This window comes from Palaemon carinicauda, chromosome 30 (genome assembly GCF_036898095.1).
Source record: "Palaemon carinicauda isolate YSFRI2023 chromosome 30, ASM3689809v2, whole genome shotgun sequence".
Classification (NCBI taxonomy): Eukaryota; Metazoa; Arthropoda; class Malacostraca; order Decapoda; family Palaemonidae; genus Palaemon; species Palaemon carinicauda.
Genome location: NC_090754.1, coordinates 45,813,780 through 45,819,779, shown reverse-complemented (window position 1 = coordinate 45,819,779; position 6,000 = coordinate 45,813,780). Strand labels below are relative to the sequence as shown.

Below are 6,000 nucleotides of genomic sequence, written 5' to 3'. Positions count from 1 at the left end.
GCTTCAAAATCTAAATGTATATCTTGTCCTTTTTTTTAAATTATCGGAAACTTGACGCTATGCTCAATGGTGGTATTATTATTATTAATATTATTATTATTATTATTGTTGTTATTATTATTGTTATTATTATTATTATTAACTTGAGCTACAACCCTAGAAAAGCGGGAGGCCATAAACCTAAGGGCCCCAAACAGGGAAAAATAGCCCAGTAAGGAAAGTAAATTAAAAATAAACTACAAGAGTAATGAACAATTAATATAAAATATTTTAAGGACAGTAACAACGTAAAACATATCTTTCATATATAAACTATAAAAAGAGACTTATGTTAGCCTGTTCAACATAAAAACATTCGCTGCAAGTTTAAGCTTTTAAAGTCCCACCTTTTTACATGTATTTGAAGCTTTTGAATTATTATTATTATTATTATTATTATTATTATTATTATTATTATTATTATTTATTATTATTACATTAATGAAAACACCTGCATTCTGCCTATTCTTATATAGGTCAAGTAAGAGAGAGTGTCATTTCCTACCCAGAAGACAGTACGCACTTTCCCGAAGCTCCCACGAAGACATTTTCATTTGGTACATTTCCTATATATAATCGAGCAAGTGTCTGGCTATATATTCAAATATCTCTCTTTTTTCCTATCGCGTCCAGCTCTTCTCGTCCCTCGGGTAGGGGGGAGGAGGGAGTAGTCGTACCCTTGTGAGAGGGACGTGTGTGTGTGTGTGTGTGTGCATATCTATATAAATAGTGTTTTTTTTACGGGTCGCGTACACTAGTTCTTAATAAAAGTTATGCAAATGGTGTCACGCCCAAATATTCCCGTCCTTTTGGGCATGGGGAAGAGGGTTGTAGTCATACCCTGGTGAGAGGAGGGGTGCTTGTACGTGTTTATCTAAATAATTAGCCGTAATATTTTACAGGTCTCGTACACTAGTTCTTAATGAAAAGCTTCGTAAAGGCTATGCTGTTCTAAAAATAATAACAATCCAGTTTTTATTAAATCAGTGACTCATATCTGCCAAGCAATGCAAAGCTTTAGAACTGTCTTCCGGAGTCCAACCTTCGAAAATCTTTAACAAATCGCCTCTTAAAAAGAGAGGGCCTAACTAGGCCTGCTGTTCCTCTCGTAAAACCAGGTTTACGTAGGTCCTTGAGGATTCCATAAATGCCCAAAATGGTTAGTCCTTGTCAGACCAAGAATCCTACTTTTCCCCTCTCACACTTTCCTAAAACTTTTATGGATCCTTCGAAATGGTTCAAATTTTTTTACGATGCCGTTTAAAGTCGGAGTACACCTGAAGATCATTCGTAATCCCAATGGAATTATTGTTGTTGTTTATTATTGAAATTATCATTGCCATAGTTAAATTTTGAGGAACTAACTAGTTAGCTTATGATTTTATTTAAATGGTTTATAACCTTTGGCATAGACAACAGAGCACATCCATTATTCTCATCCTCCCAAATTCCAAAGCATTTGGAAATATAGGAAGCTACGTCCCAGGGTTATTAATCCTGCTACGTCCAAAGATCATGTCGACTTCGACTCTTATAACTATTGTATCCGCGATTTAAATTTTAGTGTACAGTGCATGATAGATTGCCATTCAATAACGTCATTGAAGAGCTACGAAAATTTAGATTGATAATAATAATGATATAACTCAAAAGTATTTTCTTGTTAAAGTGAATTGATATTGAATTATATCTCGTTTTATAATTAAGAGAATCTGTTATACTAATGTTCACCTTGGTTGTCATTGTTATTCAATTTTGAATGCACTGATTTAGAAGGATAATGCTTCACACATGACAAAAACATTAGCAATATTTTGTAAGATGAAAAGGAAATGGAAACGGGATTGCTTTTGTCTGGTTAAATTTGGACTGTAGGAATGGTGAAAGTGTTTTTCTTCCACTTCTTAGTAATAGGTCTTTTCCAAAGTTTTTCGCCTCAAGTATAGTGAAGAAGTTGTTTATAATAATGGGTATTTTTTATCATGATTTTTTTTTATAGATTTCCCAGAGGCAATCGACTTTTATTCTCTTATAAGATATCTCATTACTTTCAAGTAAATTGCTTTTGTAAATGTTCCTTTGTCAGCCCAAGCGGAAAATACATTACTCTATAATAGTTAAGGGAAATAAATCTGTAGAGAGAGAGAGAGAGAGAGAGAGAGAGAGAGAGAGAGAGAGAGAGAGAGAGAGAGAGAGAGAGAGAGAGAGAGAGAGAAAAGACGAGGAAGGGTAGTAACTTGACGGGGTTTTGTATATAAACAAAAGAAATAAGAAAACAGCCATGTGTCCTTGATCGCAGCCTACTTTAACCTCTTCAAGCTCTCTCACTTCAAGCACCGGCTTTAAGATGAGGAAGAAAAGATGTGATAAGAGAGAGAGAGAGAGATAGCTGAAGATCAAAAGGCCAGCAGCTTTAGTCTTAAGATTTATCAATAACTTTAGAAAAGGTTTTCTCGTTTTAGTAAATGTGGCAGAATAAACAAGAGTCAAGGACAACAAAAGCAGGAAACACTTCATCTTTTGTTCTACTTGTATATTTACATTCTATATATAAGTGTTTGTTTATCCTTAAGTGTTTTGTGAATGCACGAAGTGTATTTTTATTTCACGTAAAAAAAATTGCAATAAGACGGTATATAGTTTTTTTCTTTGTATGTAAATGATCATTAAAGGGTTGTGTGCCCATTTTAAACTCATTAACGTATTGTGACGATTGATCATGTTGAGATTCATGATACATACATACTTTGCAAGCACATGTACATATAAATATTTACATACACACACAAAGATACGCACACACATACAAATATATATATATATATATATATATATATATATATATATATATATATATATATATATATATATATATATACACACACACACTTTTATATATGTACTGTTTACGGGTGTCTGTATGTTTATGCATCTGTTCACACATGTGTATATATATGTATATACACACAGATATATATATATATATATATATATATATATATATATATATATATATATATATATATATATATATCTGTGTGTATATTCAGAAATCCTTGACTTCGAAAGTCTAGCTTTCACAGAAATTTTTACATTGATAAGTCCTTCTGTGAAGAAAAAAAAAACTCAGGAGAAAGAAATGAAACTTAATGCAGACAATTAATAAGGGACGTAGTTATTATCTGAAAACAGTCTCTAGGTGTTAGCCCTATTAACAGGTTTTTGCTCTTGTTATCAAATGATAAGGAAAATAACCCTATATCAAAGTTCAAACTTGCAGTCAATGTTTTTATGTTGAACAGGCTGACTGAAGTCTCTTTTTGTAGTTTATATATGTAAAATTTGTTTCAATGTTGTTACTGTCTTCATAGTAGTTTATTTTGATTTTTCATTACTACTAATGTAATTTATGTATTTCTTATATCCTTTCCTCACTGGCTATTTTCCTTGTTGGAGCCCCTGGGCTTATAGCATTCTGCTTTCTAACTAGGGTTGTAGCTTAGCAAATAATATAATAATAATAATAATAATAATAATAATAATAATAATAGATCTCTGCATGGAGATTACAGAAGCACTTGCTGTAGATTTTTTTTAATTTTCTATTTACTTCATCTTATACATAAATTTATATTATACTTGAAGACTACCGCTTTAAGAATGCTGCCTTTTTTAAAGAACATTTTTTAAGTTGATCAACTGATGCACTACCCTATTTTACTAATTTGTATTCATATATGGTAGTTTGAAGAGTAACTGGAATGTGGTTTTGACATTACCGAACTTTTAAAACTGGATTTATTTATAGTTAATTCTTGCATAAGTTTGACAACTATAGTTTTTTATGGTTGTAAGCTTTTCTGCCGTTTGTTCCTGTTGTAGTTGACAGTGCTTCACCTTCTGTTCTTTCCTTTGCCCCAATCCTCGTCGTCAGTTGCTCTTTTGATTGTCTTTTAGGTCTTACCTACATCATCAACAAATGGAGCCGTTTTAGTCCACTGCAGACAAAGCCCTCAGACATGTCCTTTTTCATGTCGGGTTTGACCAGTTTTCATCACCACGCTGACCAGTTTGGTTTGATGATGGTAGGAGACTTAAGTATGATCGCTCACAGCAAACCAACTTAGTATGGGTGGCTCTGACTAGTACAGCTTTGCTGATCATATCGATACACAAACCCTTTCACTACATTAAGGCATCTCCTCTCAGAAAGGGAAGTCGTACCTATTACTCAGTAAATTATACTTTTCGGGAGTATCTCTTTGCATCTCATCCAGCAATAAAGTCTGTCTCGTGTCTATAATTCAGGTTAGTTATCTAAGAGGCAGAAAAAATTTGGTAGTTAAAGGCAGCAAGACATTTTGTTTCTTATCACTGTCCAGTAATTTCTTGGGTCTGGTTAAGGATGCTTCTGTAGCTGATGCACTTCTCGAGTAATGTATTCAAAAGTCACCTGGTCTAATTATCTTTTTACTAGTGTACACAACCGTCGAAAATGAATCTAAATATTTATATAGATACACACACACACAGATTCAACCCTTTTCATCCCTTCCCCCTTTCCCAACTACAACCCGTTGATTCGGCAATTTATGGGAGAGAATGGTTTCAGAGTGCACCTCTCTGGGTACCGCCTCTCACAGGAAAATAAAATTATATTTATAGGCAGACATTTGCTTTTTGTTAAATAGAGGAGATATATTTTCCTAACAGGGGTTTTCATACTTTATTTGGAAAAGAAAATGTCTAGTTAAGTTGTGACCCGCTTAAAATTTGCCAGTCTATTTTCGTGATACAAATTGTTTGTTCTTTTGTTTTTCTATTTGGAGTGGAAATAAGATTTCCTTTGTAATCCCTGAATGTATCACGACAGCCATGTCTCGCCTTGGTGGGGATTTCAGCCTTCACAATACATTTGGACATTATTCTGTCTTGTTTCTCTTCCTCTGTTATGTGAAGTTTTTATCCTGTTATTTTCAAGATTTTATAGTTTATATCTGAAAGATTTTTTTTTTAATGTTATTATTGTTCTGGAACTTCTCTTTAGTTTTCCTTATTTCCTTTCCTCACTGGATTATTTTCCCTGTTGGAGCCCTTAGGCTTATAGCATCCTGCTTTTCCAACAAGGGTTATAGCTTGGCAAGTAAAATAATCTTTGCGTCACCTTTGAATTGTTTCCTCGACCCCATCGCCGGGTCAAACTAGTTGAAATTCCATAAATCTATTCATTACTTTATACTCTTGGGTTCCGTGATTATTAAAATCATTTGCTTCACGTTTTATAATATACACATAATGTAGGCTTTATCCTGCAAATATTTTTTTCTCATGTCCCTATTTCCACGTTTTTGTTAACTGTAGCATTAACATGAAACACCATGAATTTGAATACACCATAGAAGCTATAATCATTAGAAATGGTGAGGAGAAATTTCTTTTGAACTGAAACCATTGTTACCAATTGTATAGTAAGGGTTAGCAACTATTACCTCCGCCAACGAAGTTGGAAGGAGGTTATGGTGTCGCCCATGCTTGTGTTTGTTTTTAATCGTAGAACAATGAAACTTGCCGAGATTAACTCTTATGTAACAGGCTGGAAATTATTACATTTTTGGAAGGTCGAGGTCAATGATCAAGGTCACGGTCAAGCAAAATGTCCAATTACATAATCAGCCATAAGTTTTGACTTCGTTGTCACAGAGACTTCAAACTTTTCAAACTTGGTTCATATTTGAGGTGTATAAAAATCTACGCCACGCCAATTAATGCATGTTAAGATCCAAGGTCAAGGTCGAGAAATAAGCTGGCGGGGCGGAGGTCTGCGCTCTATTGAGTATCCTTGTAGTCTCTTGCTGTAACGGGGTTACGAATGACTTTTTAGTAACCAAGTATATTTATTTTGCAACAGTGCAATTGATTAAAAATAAGGATATACAATAAAAGATAAGTTTGGATACAAAG

At 33.6% G+C, this 6,000-nt stretch overlaps 1 protein-coding gene across 1 annotated transcript in view; it reads left to right on the top strand.

Annotated features, from left to right (window-relative positions):
* Positions 1 to 6,000, top strand: part of LOC137623078 (putative leucine-rich repeat-containing protein DDB_G0290503) — a 47,501-nt gene that overhangs the window by 18,325 nt on the left and 23,176 nt on the right.